The sequence below is a fragment of the Bombus pyrosoma genome, linkage group LG10, assembly GCF_014825855.1.
Source record: "Bombus pyrosoma isolate SC7728 linkage group LG10, ASM1482585v1, whole genome shotgun sequence".
Classification (NCBI taxonomy): Eukaryota; Metazoa; Arthropoda; class Insecta; order Hymenoptera; family Apidae; genus Bombus; species Bombus pyrosoma.
Genome location: NC_057779.1, coordinates 5,112,201 through 5,135,509, shown reverse-complemented (window position 1 = coordinate 5,135,509; position 23,309 = coordinate 5,112,201). Strand labels below are relative to the sequence as shown.

The 23,309-nt window shown below is 34.0% G+C and overlaps 1 protein-coding gene across 9 annotated transcripts in view; it reads right to left on the bottom strand.

Moving 5' to 3' along the window:
- Positions 1 to 23,309, bottom strand: part of LOC122571820 — a 158,718-nt gene that overhangs the window by 93,894 nt on the left and 41,515 nt on the right. For 3 of the 9 annotated variants that reach the window (XM_043736017.1, XM_043736019.1, XM_043736018.1), the window contains exon 2: positions 13,573 to 13,657. The exons of the other annotated variants lie outside the window; for them this stretch is intronic. The gene's annotated coding sequence lies outside the window, so the exon portion shown is untranslated. The remainder of the gene's footprint in view (positions 1 to 13,572; positions 13,658 to 23,309) is intronic. 9 annotated transcript variants of the gene reach the window in all.

Here is a 23,309-nt window from a genome sequence, read left to right as displayed (position 1 = left end):
TGACCGCGGCTACGCTGGCGACTGGTTGTCGCCTCGATCCCAAGCTCATTGTCACGGATCCCAAATAAGTACACTCAGGTTGAATGATAATTGTTTAATTACGGCTACGGTAGAATCTAAATTGTAATATTACGGGATTTTCCCAAGGTTCCCAAGGAAGGCTCCGGTGTTCTTTCATCTCCGACATATATATATAATAATAATTACTAATATCAATAACGTAATAATAATAAAATGCTTCTTATAAAAAGTTGATATTACCAGAATTATCTTTGATAGTTTAAAAGCTGATGTACACACGCGACGCACATTTATAAATATAATCCTTCTCTGATTTCTGTAACATTTCAAAGTCTATTTTGTCAGAATACTCGAAACTTTCTATAGATCACTCGAGGCAAATTCACGGAGAACACGCGTGGGTATCATTGAACTTCATTACAAAGTTCTCGTCACTCAGCTAATCTCTCAAAGAAGTAGATTCCGTCGAATCAGCTTTAGAATTCGAGATGCTTACACTCGTAGAAGCTATTAGGCGCTTGAATCGATCCTGCTAACATCTATATTCAAGAACATCCTTCGACGACCGCGTTTCGCCCATGAAAATCCTATAAAAGGATTATTGAAAATCATCTATTCATGATTTCCTGCCTCACGCGCCATTAATCTTTATATTGGGAGTTGCCACTGTTATACGCCATTTCATGAATTATATGTAGAAATGCCAGAGGAAAATACCGTTGGACTGGCGTGGAAATATTTTTTAGAATAATTTTCTTGTCTACGTTTTAACTCCCGCCATTTAGAAATGCCAGGAAATATTATGCTTTTCGAATGGCAAAGCTGATATTCGTATCACACCACTGCGATTTTCATTCGAAATAAAAGTACAAAATGAAAGCCTGGAATAAAGAGTATACCATGTTTTATCTAAATTGTTATGTTTATTTTGAAAGCAACTTACGTATTTACAAAAAATGACGTTATTTATATCGCGAATAAATAAAGAACTTTTGCCTAATTGTTCTAATTCAATCAATATTCTTCAATGAAATAATAATACCCAAGCATTCTTGTCAACTAGATATGTTTATAATCTACATATCAATTCTCAGAATATGATACATCTCCAAATAAAATGATAAAATGATATATTGTTTGAGCAATAGCTCTGTCCAACGTTTCATTGAAACAATTCTAAAGCGTTTGCGCGATCTTATGTACGATTAGCTTATATGTATTCTGAAAATTAAATTTATACGAGGAAAAGTCTCGTATGGAAGTTTCGTGCCATATTCGCGATTCAGTTTTTGAAACACGTACGTCGCATATTTTAGAACGTTCTTGGTAATCCTTTATGCTAGCGCAGCCGCATATGGCATTTTATATTTTATAAACATGAGATTACTTCAATGGACAGACCAAGCGAAATGGGATTTGCGGACGTAATAACAAAACCTTTTTCACCAAGTATCTATTATGATCATTATTCAGCAGAGAATCGTGTAAATTTAACTGAAATATACAACGACGAATAATCAGACAACGAAGTATCGGCTGAACTTTTTAAACCACTTTCGCGTAACTGATTTGTTACTTGAAACTTATATTTATAATCTGTCACTTAATCCATCGGAATAATACTGCAGGAACTCGGCCTGTTATTTCAAATAATATAATTTATATAACCGCAACCTAACCCTGATATGCAAATGCTTACACACATCCTACGCCTAACGTGTCAACGCCTAAATCCAATGAGACTAAAATTCGCCGTTAACAGCCAAATAACATTCTCCATTATTACGTATGAAAAGCTTATCGAATCCTACTCAATAAAGCTATCTCCATTTCTGACTTAACGAGTTACAAGAATCCTCGTTTCATCCCCGATATCAAATGTCTCCAACCCTGTTGATCCACCGAAGCGAGATAATTGAGATTTCTAGATCGACGAATCTAATCGAGTCAATCGCTTAGATCTCAAGTTGTACACCGTTTCAAGCGTTTCTCTCGTTTCTTCAAATTTAATTCGAGAAAGGAACGAATCAGCGAACGAGAGACACAGGTTCGTTGTTTTAGTTTTAATCAAACCGGATCGTTTAATGAACGACTGCAGGCTCAAAGGATTCAGAGCATCGCCAGAAGCTAAAGCATTATGGGGCAAAAGATAATTCTCATCGAATAAAGGAAGAGGATAAAATCCGAAACGAGCGATGTTTCGTTGTTAAAAATCACTTGGAATGCGGGCTTTTTTCTAAAGCTTCCTCTGTTGTTTTCTAATTTCCTCTCTTTGCTGGCGACAATGAATCGGATAAATGTCAGAGACGGCAATACTAAGTCGTTTTTACGTTCAGGATAATTAATTTTACTTTGTGCTCCTGTCGTTTTTTCGGCATCAGACGTCTTCTTCTTTCATCATCCACTTTTCAAAGTAATAAATATGTAATTTATGAGCAGAATGTATGAAAAAGAACTGTAACATTACTGAGACATATCGTAAGCAAATAGAATGTATATCGGAAGCCATCCTAAGCCACAAAGCAGGAATTAAGAATAAATAATAATATACGAACTCGTACGTGAAACCAAATTGATAAGTTACGATTCTGGAAACTTTTTTTTATCTATCTACCAGAATATATATATGATTACTGTCCCTTTAACTAATCTTTCAGAAATCAATTTTTGTCATCTGGATGGAGTCGATTAGTTTAACTATAAATACAATAACGACCGTTCCTTTAAAATTGGATAAAGTTTTATTAACCTCTCGAGAAGATCGAAACTTTGTCTTGATAACTTACAAACTTCTTAGTAGATTTATTATTATATATCTTTTATACGCTTTTATCAATTTTTTCATTTGAAAAATGTTTTACGACAGCGAATAGCTGTAAATTTCAAATAAAATTCTAATGAAATAATGCTCGTTATCGTCGTTAACCTGCGCATTTTAATTTATCAAGTTGATCAGCGTCGTGGCTTCTGAGCAACTCATATTTCAAGCAAATAGCACGTCGCCGACGTGGCGTATGTACAATAAAGGAACGCTGGTCGGATGACGCGACCGCAAAACTTTTAAACTCGATGCGACGCACGTTGAACGTTCGATCAAATATCGGCAAATATTTTAATTAGTTGCACGGACGCCGATATCCGATATCGACTTGGTGGAAACGGTTATTATGGCTTCGTAAATTTTGCAACAAATCGGATAGTTCGCCGCGAGTTTTCGCCCACGACCATATCGCAAACTTACCGAAGAGTGGATGCGCGTATAATTCGATTACAATCCGGAAATACGTGAGCTCTCCAACGAAACGTAATATCAATGTTACAGCGTATACATTTTAGAAACCAGAATATTCTAAGCGTTACACACGAGAGATGCGAAAACCTACGATTTACATTGCAAAACGTTTATTGAAAAAGAAACCTTTAGATAAAACTTTCAAAATAAATACTACATATAGTGTACATGTAATATACATATAGCACGTATTGAAAAAAGGAATTGTGTATTCAACTATAGATAATTTGCGTATACTCAATCACGCGATGTATGTTCAATCTATAGAATCCTAACGCTAGAAAATTACTCGGAACTGGAAGTATCAACGTTTGCTCGAAGCGACGACGATGATACGAGTGCTTGTTTCGTGGAATCTGAATAATTCCCTAGCGGATCGTACAAAGTACATAAACTACGTTTCAATCACCTTTGTGATAATCCAGCACACGTACGCACGCGTTCGTTATCTTCGCTTTTGGTATCGCGGATCGACGAACAGGATCGAGGAAACAGAACAGAAATTCCTTTTGAGGCTATTCAGATGCGTGTAATTCGTGCTATGAAATTTATGCGTGCATCCGGGGCGTAAGGCACACAAGATGTTAGGAATTAGGTCGACGTGTGTTTCGATAAACCGCGGTTCTGCGTTAATTAGCCACGTCTGCTTTAATTCGTGGAGCGATTTAGCCGCGATCAGAAAACAAAATTTTCAGCCTGAAAATTTCATTCACCTACGAGTGAATGGTGGATTATCGTTGTTTGAATAAATAGTTGTTTGATTTTCTAAGATGAGAGTCGTTTGAAGAACGTAAAACAAATTGCTAAAACTTATCGCTAACTGAAATTGATTTAAAAAGAGTCTTCATACACCCGTCGGTTTTTGGATGAATAAAAGTTTCAATTAACATAAAGTGGTAATATCGCGAATAAAATGTTCATTTACTTAAGGGAGTCACTATTTTTTTTTTTTTTTTAATTCTAACAGGAGCACATATTACATATCTATATATTGTTTCTAATATCTTTCGATAAAATTCTACTGAAATTTATTTTAATATTCTTAGATTCCACAAAATCATTGAAATTTTTACAAAACGCTTTCCTCTTTCTTCAACGCAACATAATTGGCATGTTTTCGAGATCTTTCCTGTCGGACATTTTTTCTTTTCTCCGTCACGGAAGAACAATAGAGACAGGAAGAGAACGCTGAATTGGAAGCTATCAATTAAAAGCTGGCCGCTTGCCGAACAGTTGTCGATAACTGAAAAGATTCGATTTCGACAACTAGAAACAGATCCGTGTCTGTGATTTTCGCAATTCGACGGCTCGAGGTATCGATTATACATAAAAAAAACGTCACGGTGAATATCCGTACGGATATCCGAATATTCGTTTGACAAGAGAAGGTTTTCATCTTTCGAAGATATTTGCATCGCTGTCCAAGATATGGTAATTATGTTGCTAACATTGGGTAAATGAGGTGACGATTTAATTATCAATATCACAATTGTTCTAATTCTGTAAAATATTCTAATTATTTCTATTTTGATTTATAAAAATTGTCTATTTATAGTAACATATAAAAGAAACCTGACGCGTACGTTTTATTCTATTTATGAGACAACACATCCCCTTCAGATTCATCTTCGAAGTATTGTCTGCTATTTTCAGCTCGATTTACTCATGATCCTCTCCTGTTAAGTTTATCAAAAGCTTTACGTATCTTTTTCACCACTGGCTGTGTTATTTGGCTTTTCCATTTTCCATGCCATTCGTCCCTTTTTACTTCACATACGTGTCACCTTAAAGAATTTCACCGACACGAACGTCAAAATTCCGTGGCTTTCGCGAAAAAGGACTATTACGACTTCGACATAGTAAATTTTACCTTTTGCTATATTCGTTCTCTGCCATGAAACCAATTTTTACGTAACAAAAATTACGTTCAATTTAAAAATTGGAAACTCATGAAGTTTTTTAATACTTAATGCTTCGTAATACTTTTTAATTAATTTTTTGATTAATTAAATAAATTTCTAGGAAGCAACATCTCTTAAATATTTGTCAAATTCGTGCATACTTTCTGATAAATTAACTCGAAATTGGCCGATATCAACGATCTACATTTAAATATTAGACTTTCCACAAGACCCAGAACTTTTAAAACTTGGTGAACCTTAATCCATCACGCGATTTGGCTATCAAAAAATGTCCCTGAAATCTGTACATGCGATAAATCGCTTTCAACACACTTCTAGCTAATTTAGAACAGTGTAGTTTTTAATTACTAATATCTATAATATGATATCGATATCAATAAATTGTTTTATATAATAACACGATTAGATCACGCCTAGATTATCTACATTATGCCACATGTATATCATAACTTCTTTATAGCGTGACATATAATATATGGTCGACTGTAAATCACAAATGTGGATCAAGATTTTCAGGCTTTGAATTTAATCACGTATTCTCGATCATGAAAGTATCATCGCTTTAGTTTCATCAGTAATTCTGTTGTTACAATACCTTAGTATCTTACAATTTTATTATATTATATACTTCCATTACGTTTTAGTATTACAAAATACAATAACCAATATTCTAAATATTATTTTCTATCGCATCCCATCAAATCGATATGCAAATTTCAGAAAGAAACTCGCGAAATAGAATATCGACATCTCAGAATATTTCCAAACAGAATTACAATATCGGGAATTTGGATCCCACGACGACTTCAATTTCAATTTAAAAAAAAAAGAAGAAAACATGTTCCTCGCAACGCTATTCGAACCTTCGCTCGTACGACACTTTTACCTAGTAGCTAAAGCGAACGATAAGGGGACGCAATAAAAACGAGAATGTCGGTCAACAGGCGTTCCAGCTAAAAGGAACACGGATAAGCCATTCGAGGGTTGAAAGAGCGGCATGAAGAGTGTACACTCGCGTGAACACACGGCTTCCTAGCAACGGAGCAACAACCGAACAGTCACGTGTGGGTGGCCGACAAAGACCGCCTAGCTTAGCTGGCACAAAGAAAATTTTAACAGTCTGTCGATTACATGTAGGTACGCGTCGATACCGTGCCTTTGTCTCTTGGCCAGCTAGCAACGTAGACGTCGATTTAGCAGCACGTGAAATCTCGTTAATCGTTGACGCGTGTCGCGCCTCGTCGTTGAATAAGCCAACACGTTTCGCGCCAAGCTTTTACTGCTAGCAAGCTTTTAAACAGAAGAAGAGAGTCGAGCGGAGCCTCGACGTTTTTGGAACGCAAGAAGCAAGCACGACCCTCTGAAGCCTTCGTCTCAGACAATGGATAGATTATACGGCTGAGAAAGACTGACGGTAGAATTGTCAGGCGAGATGAAAGACGACAGGAGCGTGGATATCTACAGAGTAGACGAAATCGTGCCGAATTTTATAAATGATAGTGCTATAAATGAGAAATGGTAGGGATGTAGATGAGTTATGTGGTCGTAGAAGGACTTGGAGGTAGGAAACGAAGTTGTAACGCGAGTTTCAGATGGGAACGATCGAAGACTGCAAGATTTAACTGCTCTGTTGTTCGAATTGTGCTAAATAAGTCTTGTTTGGAATAAGCAAGTGAATAAGTGATTACCAGATTGCAGATTTTTATGTATTCGTGAAAAGTTTCTTTCAATATTTTCACAATATTTTCCGTTTTATATTATTTTATCGAATTACGTATCATCCATTTTGTTTTATCAAAATAAAGATCACAACGTTCGACAGATTACGTTTCATGTTTGTATAAAGATCACTGTAAAAGACGTGCATGTAAAAGAAGGACACTTTTCGCACAACCTAATATTTAGTGGATACGATAAATGCATAAATTCAATTTTTAGTGAATTGTGCTCGTAAATACGAATCGACATTTTTTTACAACTATCTCAAACTTGGGTACTTTGTTAGGTTTAGTCTCTTGCTTAGGGAGTCACAAATTACAACAGGTCTAGAAATTAGTTTATGATCGTGGAATCATGCGTTTGCGGACCAGACAAATTACTAGGGCTGTGTATCCTCAATATTTAGTCACATGTCGTAAATCCGCAACTCAGAGTACCTACATCGGCAATTGGCGAGCAGAATTCTTTCTCGATGGATGCTCGACTCCTCACTAACAGTGAACCAGCTTGGTGGATCCTCGAGAATTAGACGATTTGTACGAGAGGGTAAAACCGTCTAGATTCGGTTACTCAATGTAATTCACTTTTTCTACAATGGAAGTTTCATAAATCTTTTTAGTACAATGTTTTCATAATTCGCAAGCATATCTGTACAATATACTTCGCATAGTTTACAGTAGAACAAAGTAAAACATTTGTATACCTCATCGAGAGGTTGACCCTTCAAGAAGGATTTTTTATAGTCGACACACCACCGTGCAAAAAACATCGATGTTCGCGCGTGATTTTCACTAACACGAGCAGTAACGATACGATCCACACAAGCGTTAGCAACGTAACTTTCCACGCGACTGAAATACGATTCAAGAAGCAAGAAGCTGTGTCGTGTAAAACACACACACAATGTTAACAAAGATATATCGTTCTACGGGTTAAAAACTTGTGAGAAGAAAGTAACACACCGAGAAAGAGCTTCTTTATATATCAATCGGGACGGTTCTTGCTGGAGAGTTTAAGACAATTTTTACGTGTCATACGTGCAACAAGTTACGACCGTCATTTGTCTGAAAATAGTTCCGCTGACGTAAAAAGAAACAACAAAGGGAATATTTTCACATTGCAGAAGAGGTAAACGACAAATATTCTACGCGTGGCAACGAGCAAAAGAATCATCGTAGAGAGAAAGATAAAATGGATTTAACCGATGAAAGTAACAGTAAGGCAATTTCGAAGAATATAGACGGCGAGAAAACTACATAATGGAATTATTTCGCATAAAAGAATCGTAACGCAAAGAAGCAACTGTGGAATTACTGGAAACAGTAAATTCTGCATAAACGAAGATGCTATAAAGTTCTTACAATTAGAATGAGCCAGGCGGTAATACGAGAGAGGGTAATAACTGAACTGACAATAAAATCAATCTGACGGTAAAATCCTTTCAAATGGATAATTCTCGGGGTTATAATAGACACTAGGAACGAACAAACGAGTGATGGAACATTCTTATCAATTTATAACATCGTAGGGGGATGTAAAACAAGATTATAAAACCGTGATAGAAATCGTTATGAAGAAATGTTATTTTCCATTGAGATCTAATTTTATAGTTTGTACGATTCTAAAAATTCACTTGGAGCTTAAAACTTTTGGCTCGTTTACGTTCAAACGCCATCGAAATTTTAAGATGTCGTAGAAATTTATCAGAACATAACCAACGTACTTGAAAACGTAATAAAAAGATAACGCTTGATCAAAACCGACGATTTTCACTTGTGTTTACAACGTTCAACGAACACCGGAAATAAAATAATTCTTGTTTCTCCGAAGGAAAATTTCAATCGAGATAAATCCAGTTCTTCGCGAGCTGCAGCGAATTGCTTGTTCCGTATCTTCCAGTCAACCTAGTCGCCATGTTTTGCCAGTAAATCCGAGTGAAAGTAAACAGAGAAGAGAAGAGAAGAGAAGAGAAGAGAAGAGAAGAGAAGGTAAGAAATTAGAAGAGGGACGAGAATGTTGGAATAAAAGTGAAACGAGAGGCATTTCTTCATCGAAGGTTTTGCTGTTTCGTAGCGACGTGAACAAACGAACCTCTTGCTTTTTGATTAATGTCTCCGAGGAGACGAACAGATGCGAAAAAAAGTGTCGTCGTGTTCTATGAAAGCTGCTCGGCAGCAAAAACGTGGAAAATAATGGAGGAACAGGTGAAGATACGGGCTTGCAGATTGATGAGTGTTATGTTGAATAATGTTTCGTACAGACGCGTCGAAATGATGCGATTTGTTGGAAAATCTCCTAGCGCTCGCAACTAAGCTGTTATTGTAATAGTGTTTATTGTATCAGATAACGGGGAGAACGTGTTAAATTATATTTGAATGAAGCTTTAATCGAAATCTAGAATGAAATATAAATACGTATCGAAGGCTAAACTGTGTATAAATAAAGCTATATTAACATGTATTCAATTTTTTATTGTTCATTATTAGATCAGTGGCACGTATACGTACACGCTTGTACATGAAATAATAAACAGTCAGCAACGAGCTAATATCGTTTGATTAAAAATCCGCGAATGATAAATATAATTCGCGTTTGTAATTAAAATGTCACGAGGATGAATATTTATGTGGATTTAACTTGGAAAGTGCGGAAACTGCTTGAATTCTCGTTGAATCGTAGATAATAATAGTATATAGAAGAGAGATCTGTCCTAGCGTCACGGCAATTTATCATAGCTGGAAAATAAAAGTATTTATCCACTCTAATCTGAACATTCGACAAAATAAATGAGAAACGAGGTATAATCTAGAAATAATGAATTGAACTCGGAGATGATAAGATTAATCAACGTTTCGTGTTGGAATAACTAAAACAGGCAATCGCTTTGCTACAATATCGCTTTGTATGGATTCAGCTTCGAAACTGCTATTATAAATTCATCAAAAGATCTCCCAATTTACTCGAATTCATAAATAAATAAGACGGTAATATGAATTCCTATGTACGTCAATTTATTATGAATACACGATAACGCGATATTCGATAAAAGATTTAAATGGCTAAGATGAAATCAAGTCGAAAATGAATATTGTTTAAAGAACATAAGTGTCTGTATAAAAACGCCGATTCGAAATGGAGGAAAGAGGTTTCCACGTCTATAGTTTTCAGATTAAATCGTTGAACAAATGCTTTATCAATTACTACGAACAAATATCGGAAATTACATTATACCTGTTACACATATTTTCGAAGCTTGAATAAATATCATTCGCTGTTATCTTCTACATTATCGGAAACTCTATTGACTAGACATTCGGAAAAATATCCATTTCCGCCCAGGATGCAGGGATTACGCGAACCTTCTGCAAATTTCCATCAAAACAAATACTTCGTTAGCACTCTAACAGTTTTTAGTAATATTAATCCAGAAATATTCATGATAATGAAATAATTATAATTGTAGTATTTAGCACGTACGTATTTTTTATAAAATTGTGGTTCGATTATTTATTAACAGTTTCAATCTTAAGTTATAAATATTTCAGGAAAATTACAGTTATACTGTTTCATACTACGATACAGAGGAGAACAATATTTGAAAAATTAAAAATATGAAATATAAAAATGGTTCTATAGAAAAGTGTTCTACAGAAAAAAGTTTGTGAATTTTTTTAGACTTCGTTAATATCGGTTAAATTAAACTAATTTTTCAGTTAATTAACATCTTCTGACTGCTACGCTTAATGAGATTTTATTCCATTATTATGAACCTCGCTCAGTTAGATCTTCGTTAAAAAACTAGATGAACGTAAAAAGGACAAAACCAGGTCCATGCAATTACAGTGATTGTACTGTTTTAATAAATTCTAATAACAACACAGTACAACTACGTGGAAACAGGATAAAATCGAGAGGACATTGATTAAACGAAACGTTAAGAAATATGAAAATAATTCTTAGATTAATTAATTGCACCTACGATTTACTTTTGCAGTATCTCAAAGCGTAAACAATTCGATATCATATGTTTTATATTAAAAACAGCAATAACGAAATTTTTAATTTATATCAAATTACATTAAAGATAGACCTTGTTCAAATTAATAAAATTATTTTATAGTTACACAATATTGTTTCATAAAAATGTACCTAATCTTTGATTAATACAATTGGCCTTTTCTTTTTCGTCACAATAATGGCCAATCGATTATTAAGAGTCGATAAACATCGACTTGGCTATACTACGACAAACATATACTACTGATTGTTGAAAGAAGAGTAATTTAACGAGAAAACTGAAACAAACCTTGTCTTTCTTCTTATACGTATACCCACCATATTCGTTAACAAAGGAATCTATTTACACAACCATTCTTGTTTACACACACGTACGTACGATACAAATAATGCATGGTCGTGTGTGTCAATGTGCAAATATTGAATATTATCAGATTGATGGAAAAATATCGTCCTTCTTATTCTTTAAAAGGAACAAGATTAAAAAGTATCGACGCACTATCTCTTGTCTGAAATATCTTTACACATTGAAATGGTACATTGATATCAAATACTTACGTCCTTCAATGTCATTATAAATAAAGAAGTAGCGTGATTTTCTCAAAATACTTAATAATTTTGTGGAGGGAAATTATGAAAGAAAAGTATTCTTTTTTTAAATACGCTTACTAAACTGTTTTCATATAACAAGATGGTGCATAGGCAAATGAAGGAAATTTCTGAACTAATTTAATTAGAAAATATGTGATATGAATGTCTATTAAAGTTTGTAATTAATTGCAAAGTTCCATTAAAATTTCATATTAATTGTAACGTTCGATTGAACCATTAACATTTCATTTCCGCAATGATATTATTGAACATTATCAAACTCTACTTAATACATGCTATCTCAACCTTCTCGAAACGCAATCTCCAACTCCAATCCTCTATCATTTTTCCCAATTTTCCTGTATTCGTATTCAATTATCCCTGTAATAATTAACGAAAATACAATAACGTCGCGTATGAATTATTTCACTGGCACTACAGGCATTTTGTGAGAACAATTCAAATTTATTAATTAGGAATGCAAATAGTCACGGCAGAAGTAAATCCTCTAGCGTATCCCCGCAGCTCGTCAATAATTTACACGGATGTTATCTTGTCGATCGTCAAAGCTCGTCGGCAGGAACATCTGCATACCGTACAATTAATAGTTCCGCCCGATTATGGTAAACTGCGGCCTATACGTGATTCGCGAACCGAATTAGTGGAACATTACTGCTAACGATTACATTCCGTGCATCTTTATTCGGACAATAAGGGACAACATAGGAATATTGTTATCGTAAATAACCGAAGCTGCTTTTCATATATTACCATAATGAAGTGCTGGACAAATTAAATAATCGAACGTGATAAAAATAAGAAAAATTTGAAATTGTCGACTTTCTAGCTCTTTTATAATGTAAGAAAAATTCAAACAAGTAGCAATCATTTTTTCTAGACAAACTTTTTTGATATATTCTATGTATATATGTAAATTAGGAAAAATGTTGTAAATTAAACGGTGTTAAATGTTATAGGTAGTTTGAAGATTGATTAAAAAGTTATAAGAAAGATACGAAATATGAAAAGAATGGTAATTGATTTGAGACTGTGGTACAAGAGAAGGATAGAAAACCCCATTTCGAAATGTCCACCATCCCTGTCAGTAAATAAATACGAGACTGACGATAGTGTAGAAAATCAAATTCGTCAGTCGACGAAGTTCATTTCGATTTTATATCGCTTATTTTATTATATTATTTCAGTGAATCGATCATCGATACTGTTCCTTTTCCAAAACTTTCCACACGTAAATAGTAACATGAAGTAACATAAAGCATAAAATGGAACATATATAAAACACCAAAAATTTTGTAACACCTTGGAAAATGAAAATTGATAAACAGGGCACTTTATTAAGTGTACAAATTAATCGGATGCCTTTATATGTAATCGATTGTAACTCTGTTCTAAATTTACAAATTTCTCTTATCATTCTAAGGTTTCGGAGTGACAAATTTCAATTATAGAATTTATTAAATTGTTTCTATTTAATTTAGACTTTTATCTAAGTATTTAAATTATACTTTTGTTGCTTATATTTTGTGTTATTCTACACCGCTGACTATCTGGAAGATTGGAATCTATTTTGCTTTCGATAATATGTTTAATTGTATAAATAAATTACATGTGATAAAGGCACCGAATCAATTTGTACATTTAATAATTAAGCAAAACAGTTATGTTTCCAGTGAATGTTATTGCCGTACTTAGTAATTAAAAAAATAAGTTGTACATCAAAAGTTTGACATTTTCATGATGCAGATATACATAGTCATTATACGATTATATCCTAACATAGCTGTTTCAATTAGTATTCGAAAGGAGTATAATTACTGTTGGATACAGTTTATACTCAGGGAGCTGAAATTGTAACAGCTATTAAGACACGTGTAAGAAAGGTGTTTTGCTTATGGTAATATCGATATAGTGCCATGAAAAGTAAGTACATCAAGATTTCGTAGGGATATAATTAGTAGCCGCGATATAGTTATCGATGAATTTACTCACAAGGTAAGTTACCCAGATGTTAAATTAGTTTTGAAGAAAAAAGACGGTCGAAGGAAAATGGTGTCAAAGTCCGTCATAAGCAGCTCTGAAAAATGAATATAAATAATTTTCTGTTTATTTCCAAAGTTCTTTCGTACACACACAAATAAAACAGTTAAAACGGAAACATGAAACATCGATGTAGCATATAAGATCGATAATGGATGTTTAAAAATTAAATATCGTGGTGGGGACGTTAGTGATTTGAACGAAAAGTTTAACGAGCAAGCAAACTCGAAACAAAATTTAGTGTATTAATGTATAGCTTAACATCCAATGAAATATTGAATTTTATCCTCTTACGGAAATTCTTCATAAAATTCATAATATTATCAATTGCCTATTAGAATAATTTTATTAAACAAAACATTGAAACCATTGAAATTCTTTTATTAATTTTATGAATTTATACTTCGGTACTTTACATTCTCGCGTATTAATGCTTTCGTCGATACTTCACGTTACTATTTGAAAAATATTTTTATTAATACTTCGATATTTTACATTTCCCGTTATTAATATTCCATAATTCCTACGTCACTACGCTATCCAGAGAACCTACGATTCGACACAGAGAATAGCAGAAAATGGCTTTTTCAAAAGTTACACGACCCCACAAAGTTACACTATTAAAGGAAACAAGATGAAATCGTGAGTAAAACTACGATCCTTTCAAAGTCGGGCAAAGGTAAAAGGCGCACGTTTGAACGCCGTTCAGAAAAGATTTCCCTCCGATACTACCACTTTACCTTGACACGTGCTTTGCATTCGTCGTCTCCGTGTCTACGATCGATGAACCTCCGATTCGAGACGTACGAAAACGTCGACGAAAACTAGATTCGCCACGGAACGTGACGTGTCCCGGCCATGATTTTTCCCTCGCTCGAAATTTCACTGAAATTTCGGCACGTAACCTAATAATCGAACTTCGCTCCATCGGGACTACGAAAGCGAGTTTGCGACGAAAGCATGAAACGACGACGTTTAAACGTCGAACAGGGATCGAACTTGGTTCCCAATCTTTGTAATAGAATTATTATTCCGGAGTTACTCTTTTCTGCAGGGGTAAAAATAATAAGAGAGAAAGGAGAAGAAAGTTGGAAAGGGTGTTACGCCTTGGAATTCGTGTTTTATTTGATTGATTTGGAAGTTTAGTTTCATGGAAGTATGAAGAATAGGGTGAAAGAAAATGATATAATTGGATTGATCCGTTGGATTTGCAATGTAGAAAAATTCAATCTAAATAATCTCCTTCCCTTCTAAGAGTTTGACGCTTTACAGAAAGAATTTGAAAATAAAACTAATTGTATGACTCATTCACAAATTAAACTTTCCTTATAAACGTGTATTTAACTTACTATCTTACGACAAAACATCAAACGATCTCAACAATTTCACGATTTTCCTGAAACCAATATCCCCAACAATTAGACGAAGTATATAGTATCGATATAAGGTATTTCTTCCTTTCTTTCTCACATATCTTTCTTAAATCAAAGCGACCCTTAAAATTAAATAAACTTGAATAAGCCAAACTCAGGATAAATCGCTCCGACATTACACATTCTCATCTTATCCAAAAAAAAAAAAAAAAAAACCAGAACCTGGTATTCTGGTAAATATCGCAACACCGACAACACCATCGAACAGCTACATTGCTACTGGACTAGAATTCGAAGAGGCAAGACGCAACTTAGAGATACCCAACAATATACAATCAATTCTAACTGATAGAACACAATGTAAAAGAGCTCCGAAGTTTCTAGAAGAAATGTACTTTTTTCACCGTCTATAGAAGCATACAAACCGTATCAACTTGCTAGCTAACAAAGAGCTAAATAATTACTTAATAAATAACTAAGACAGCTGTATCAAGAGAGCTAAGCATGTAAATATTACTTAACAATTGTATATATAGAATACACGTAATCACTAATACTTTACCAACTAATGTAGCGATAAACAAGAAATATAACAGAACTTAAATAACATATTCAAATATAAAACTAAGCAAATGGATTATACACTAGGCTTCCCCTAGAACCATGTATCCACTTCATCATCTTCCAATGAAACCAAACAGCCTGAAACCTTCCACAACTACCCAAACCTCGATGATTAAATTCCAACCTGTCCTTCGCCATCTCCGCAAACATCTCCTCCAATCAACGCAACTATGAGAACCAAATATATTCAGACAATAAGACCGCTGTCTTATGCCTAAGAAAATAATCTGCAAGACATACATAAGCCGCGGAAAAGAATCTAAACAGGTCACACAAAGAGCCGAAAAAGGGACAGCTAACGATCGAAGGAACGCTCTGTCAGCCCCTCGTTGTCCAGGGACTTAAGCTCCATCGATTTCGCATGGGGGTTAGGTTGGCCCGCGATATTAGCCCCATGGCATGAAGTACGCGTGGCTTTTTCAACGGGATTTTACACAGAAAGGACAAAGTATGGCCAAGAATAAAAGGGAAGCCATGGGCGACGAGATTGAAGGCGAGGAAAGATAAATAGGCGGCGGGAATGGCGTATTGGTGTTATGAAACGGGAAATCGCGACGAAAAGGGACGAGCAGCGCACGTCGAAATCATGGTATCACGGGATTTCACTGGAAAATAAGGGGACAGAGTGTGACGTGACTTCGGATCTCGTTTGACACGCTGGCTTGTCGGGCCAACTCTGATTTTAGGATAGTTTGGTTGAATTTTAGTTGGACAAGGTCGAACAATGTGCTTTTTCACGATAATGTAACAAACCTGGATATTATGTAAATATTTGATTATTTGGAAAATTCGTGGGCCACAATGGTGCAAAAATTCTACAATCGAAATTTGATGTATTGTTTACAAATTTCAATTTTTCCATCTCGGCTATAATGGCCATCGTCATTTCTTCAATGAGAATATCAATACATTGATTACAAAATATGTTTCCAATAATTCTTTGGAGACTACTTCATCAAAATCAATGATTTATATTTGAAACCTCTGTGTTGATATTAGTGCGATTTCTTCGGTATCTCATCTCGGAAATGGATTTATCGAACCCGATACGTTACGTCTTTCCCGTTCTTCTTTATCTTATAGTACACATTTTTATCAAAATCTTTTATTAACACGAACCTTACCACGGCCGGTCAAATGACTGGTTTCAAAATTTAATTAAAATGGTACGTTCGTTGCTGTTTCTTTTGTTCATTTAACTCTATGTAAATTCTTGCGTTATCTGATTAATCAATTTCTCGATTTTTGTTAATATAAGGAATTACATAAAGTTAAACGAACAAAAGAAATGGCAAGGAATATACAATTTTAAATTCAATTTGAAAATCCAAATTTCTTCTTCAAATACAAATCCTAATTCATTTGATCCATAGACATTCTTTTGTAGACGATTCTCCTATCGACATTCACATTCTAGATGCTTGTCTCTACTGCGGAGACCACGATAGATGTATAACAGATGCCGTGACGTGGATGGAAAAGCAGTTGCACGAACGATGAACAAGAGACGTTGCTGGAGAACACACGAGCTTTGTCTAATTCCTATGAATCCCTCTGTAATCTATGAATTCTACTCTGTAGGTTTACAACACGCGCGACACGAGCATGTAAAACATTGATTTAGACGAGATTTGCGTCAGCAACAAGCACTCGTAGTTTCTCTAAAATGTGAAAATAATAGCCGAAAGTTTAAAAAAGGGTAGACGGAATTAAGATAATATAATATTTTACTCGTCCGAAAATCACGAAGAATTCACATATTTAAAAGATCTAAAGATTAGTTGACTCTTTTACTCGTATTTAAATTACTGTTTAAGCTTAGCTTTTAAGATTTCTTTTACAAATATCTAAAAAGTATGTAGGAAAAAATTAACATACAGAAGGGAGAAAGATACGATTAAAAATGATTCAAAGGATACGCTACGGATAATTTCAAATAATTATGCTATCGCTTCATATTTAATCCTTTGGCAGCGTAATAAAATAACGATAAATTGAAAACGAACGATTTAGAAAATTATTTCCTTCTCGTCTTAAATTTCTTACGTGTTTCTAGAAATCTGCACTTGTACTTATTTACTCGTATATGTTCACAATTGTACGTTTATAAGGACGAAAGTATTTGTCAGCAAGAAAGAGATTAAGATGATCGATACAACGAAATCGGGACAAGTTATATATGTCATAAGTTAATATATGGAAAGAAACCTGCAGCCGAACGTCATATCGATTGGCTTGATGTTCGAATTTCAGCGAACTGACCGAGAACTGATTTCCAAGATCGGCATAGTTCCCGTGGCCCGCAAAATCTGGAATCGTGTCTGACGCGTCCGGGTCAGAATCAACAGTTTGCTCTATCGATTAGTCGCCAGTCGCCGTGGCTTACGAAAAAGAGCGGAAGCGTAACCTTACTGACAACAGCAGGGAATCTTGGCGGAATCTAGGTTTCCACGTGTCGAGGGGGGCACGTTCTCGTTTCCAAGACAAACAATACTCGAAGACGCTCGATAAACGAAACGAAGAATAAATAAAAGTATTATATAAGAGCGCGATACTTCATCGTTCGTAAAATATTGCATTTCTGCTAGATTTAATACATTCTTTATAGATATAGTGGTATAATTATGAGTACAATCGGATAACGAGGTGATTTTACATGGAAAAAATAAGTCGAAAATATGATATTAGATTTTATTATTGGAGGCACGGTTTTCGAGAATTTACTGATTTTATAAATTTATGAATTATTTTCGATTTTATGAATATTAAAGAGAAAGAGATTTAGTTGATTTTATTAATTATTTTCGATTTGCAGTTTTAAATACAAACAAATGAACTTGGTTTCATTAATTCTTCTTGACTTCGCAATCTTGAACAAAAATATAGATTTCGTTGGTTTTGTTCGTTTGTTATTTAAAAATCTCGGAGAAAAGTAAAGATTTATTTAATAATAATAATTATATAGATAATTCTTATAAATGGTTTTTTATTTTGAAACCATAAAAAATACAAATTTGATTGAATTTACGAATCAATCATTTTACGTGGAGCCTTAAAGAAGAATAAAGTTAGTTACTTTATCCACGACATAATGTAATAGCATTTAGTCGCAGACGAGATCTCCTCAACCACAACGACATTACTTTTATATCTGTCGACAATTTATTTTTATTTCTCTCGATATCACGTCGATATTAAATTCATCTTCAACTAGCCTCGTCCTAATTTCATTAATCCGATATTTACCCATGACCGAGACTTTTATTTACATTAATACTTTTACGTCGCCCTCTCCAACTTCAATTTCTCGATATTTTGTTTGTCATCGATTGTAGTTCACCTACGTATTTAATTAAAAAAGATTTCATCGTATCTTCGCCTCGGTTCGTCTTTTCAACATGGAAAGACGATATGAAACATGGATTGTGCTGCATTTAGAAAAAGGAAAACAACTTTCGTATTCGTATCGAATTTTTTAAATTCGAAGAACGTTTAAACGAAAGTTTAGTTTAGTTTAGTTGGAAAAGCTAACACGAACCGATGTACGCAATTCTAGTTTTGTGACCTACTTTTCCATCGGTTATTTGTCAAAACTTGTTCAACCATGTGCATTTTATATTTACTACGTTCTAATAAATCTCGGTAGAAACAAATATTACGTGCTAACATAAACACTGTTCGCAAAGTTGCAACAAGGGACCAGCGATCGTATAAATTATTACGTCATGGAGCCAGCTATTTGACGCGTTCGATATTCGATGATTTTATCTTTTGAATACTTACATATATAAATGCATTTCTTTTCTATAGAAAAAGCTTCATTCTATAATAAATTTCATATTCGTAGATATTCACAAACAATACGTTTTACGTAACATTATACATATGTATATCAATAGAGAAGAGCAAACAAAGCCAAAGTCTGTTTCTGATAAATATTTCTTTTATTCTAAAATAATGGAGAAAGAAAAATTATACACGACACGCCTATATCTTAAGTAAACGTGAAGTATTCAAATTACTAGATACAGTGCTTACGTTACGTTTTATACCTTTGTCATCAAAATTTTCATAAATTATTTGCAGACATTTTCCAACATAATATTTCAATTTTACCTTTTTCTATAAAACTCAGCAGAGTAAAATTTGTATGGAAAACCCTAAAATACTTTGTGTACACAAAGCACGCGCTTTATTAATTTCACAGTCCAATATCTCTCGATTCTATTGGTTGGAAAAAGAAGCTTTTCATCGATAGGAGAAAAGGGATCATGGGTCCTGGTTGCCAGTTTAATTTGAAAATCGGAGATAGTGGTAGGGAAAACAGCAATTTCCGTAGCTGTAATCCCATCCAAAAAGGAGGGTGCAAATCGGCAAGCCGTGACTGAATCAATTATCCGTCTCTGATCTTCCAATCCCTCCTGGTCCCATTTTTTCACGCAGTTGAGTTCAACGAATCGGTTCGTTTTCACCTTTCTTTTATCCTACGCTTATACCTCATTTCGTTTCTCTGTCTCCTGTTTACGAAAATTCGGATAAATGAATATCTGGAATTGGGTCACAAAATGGGTGAATTTCGAATCACCTGATACGAGGATTTATTTCAACGAGCTACGAGAAAACTGAAATGGTATTTTGGATAATTATAGTGGAACGTGATGGATTTTGGTGATTTATTTTAATTGCCGTAACGACGAGTGGAGAGGGAATTTTATTCGTTGAAAAATATCTTGACCAAGTTAAGGATACTTGATGAAGATTCTGGCGAAGTAATAAACTGTGGAAATAATAGTTTTTGCGCTGCAAATTAATTGTTTTACTGTTCTAATTGCTTTTTTAATTACTTTGTTTTTTCTTTAATTCATTAGTGATCTTTGAATTGGTTGAATTATATACATCTTCGTTATCGCATGATTAATTAATAATTAGGAAAATTTTCATATTAGGTATAGTCGATATAAGTAACTATAATTATATAATAAGTAATCGTAAAGATTAACATAATAATATACAATTAACTTGTGAATCAGTTTTCTCTGAAAATTTTATTCGTAATTTCTCTGTTCAATTTTGCGTTAATGTTTTTCTGAAAACGTACAAATCTTCGCTTCTTTAAACCACAAATGCGATCGAGACATGAAAGTTCAAGGATCATAACAGAGGTTAATCAAACCAAGGGAGGGATCGTTCCAAATATCGTTCGATCGGCGTTCAGAATTTATGAAAATCATCAGTGTTACCACGTTTCGCAGTTCGTTACCGAGAAGCTCGCCTAAATAGGGTACATCGGAGCAACCGATGCGACGGGTAAATTCACTGGAAACTTCAGAAGTTACGAGGTAGGGAAAGGAGGCCAGCCAGTGGCTTTACGAGAGCACCGCAACCGCTGTGACGCTGATATCCGCAACAGAGGGACCAGACGCGGACGGTTCGAAAATTTGAGAAGCCCCAACAGGACTCTGTTGAGTACGAAGAAATTGAAACTTCCTCGAGAGAGTTCGACATTGCATGTCCGTCTATCTCGTCCTCTTCTCTCTCTCTCTCTCTCTCTCTCTCTTTCTCTCTATCATGGCATTTGCTCAAGGATCCTTTTGAAGGAACTTCATTTTGTTCAAACTTTCTTTAGGATAAGGTCACATTTGATAAAGGAAAAAATAGGAGGATTATTCGGTAAAAATGCAAAAATTAAACATATTTGTCACAATTTGATCATTTAATCCTAGAAATATATTTTTGTCAATAAGCATTACGATATATCCTGATTTTACACAAGATCTAAATTTTCGAGCAAACGATTAATCGATCAAAATTTTGCAAAGTTCGACTTAAGATAATGATTTGAGAATTTATGGAAATTATTTGTAAAAGTTACAAGAGGAACATGATGAATTAAAAATTATCCTATAATTATTAATATCGCTAAAAAAAATTCGATTGCTTGGTAGACCTTAACTTTGCAAACATCAGAGATCTTTTTACAATACAGATCTTTTCGTATATTCAGAGATCCAACGTAATTCAATTACAATTTTTTATATTTCTATTTCACAACTGCAATTTCGTTCTTTCTCAATTACCGACGACGTTGAATCAAAGTATCACTTTCAATTAAAAACCAACATCCCCCACGAATATTTCTTTTTACTTTCACATAACAACTAACCAACATTCGAAACAATCATCGCCACGTTATTCTTCTCCCTTTCGAAAACATTCCAACGTAAGAGTGTCAATCTCTACATAAATAGAAGAAAGGATCTGTTTTTCGTAGGTTAACGTCCTTTCTTTCTTTTTCTCTTTTCTCAACAAACCTTTTCCTTCCCTTTGTTTTCTTTCTTTTCCTTTTTCTTGTTGTTGTTGCTGTATCTATAACAGCGTTCAATTTATCGAACTTAGCAAGTTGCTTGTAATAAACAAAATAACCGAAATAATTGAATTGGAACGGCATACGATACATATAAATGGTAAAAAACAAAATAAAGGACGATTTTTTGTCAATTAGTTAGATATATATCAGTATACGTCAACCTTATAAACCAAGAAATCGAATCGAATTGCACCTCATCATCATGAAACGAGAAAGTTCCGAATAAATTCTGCGAACAAAGGATTTCCATGGAAACCGTATGATAATTAACGAACATGCTTCTCATTAGTACACAGGCACCTGATATCGTTAACCGGATACGAATCCAGCGCGATGCTGATTCTGCATTTATTAGATTTCTACTAAATATTCGTTATTGAAGCACGAGCAAATTTTATCTGGAATTTCGGTGCATGTAATACGATAAAAAAGCGCAACTGTTTTCGAAGAATTTCAATTTAAAAAAATGAACACGATTGAATGCTGTACAAAAAACAAACGATACAAAATACATTCATTTAACGTTTTTTTAATAATTTTGTGCGTAGCTGAAAATTTATTAATAATAATAATAATAAATAACAGTTATTAATCCAGTGAGTTTTTAATCAAATTACAGTCGATGCAAAATTCGTTGTAAAACAATATATCATTTTAAAGTACACCAAATTGTAAGAATGTAAAATTTAAAAAGTATATGTCTTATTACTAACTTTTTTAACAGCATTGAAATTTGTAATTTGTTGACATCATAAAAAGGTGGTAAACATCGCTCTTAGTCTATTATTAACTAAAAATTCGGGAAATTTTATACATCGTTACCACGACTTTAAGGAAATATTTACATACTTGTGAGCAATGATGTATAAAATATAGTATATTTCTAAGTAATTAGAGTACGTTCAAAACCGATTAATTAAATCATTTTTACGTCTGTTTCAATGAACTTTAAAGGATCCGAGTGAGATATTAAGTTAGAATAACACGAGCGTACAAATGGCAATTTCAAACAGTAAAATATTATTAAGATCGAATATGATTTTATTAAGCAAGAAATTCATTATTTCATTATTTAAAAAAGTAGTCATAATGAACGACGGTAAAAAAAATAGACGTTTCGAATATTTTTCGAAGCACGTCAAGAAATTATGTAGCATTCTCTTCGTTTTCCAACTGTTATTATCAAATGACTCTCCGAATGTATATTTTACCTGTAATTTATTCAGAACGTTGTGAGTCTTGGCCGAGCGCAATCAAGAATCTGTTTTCGAAACGACGACCTTGTTAAAGTAATATATTTTAAGTGACAATGGCATTTTTTAGCA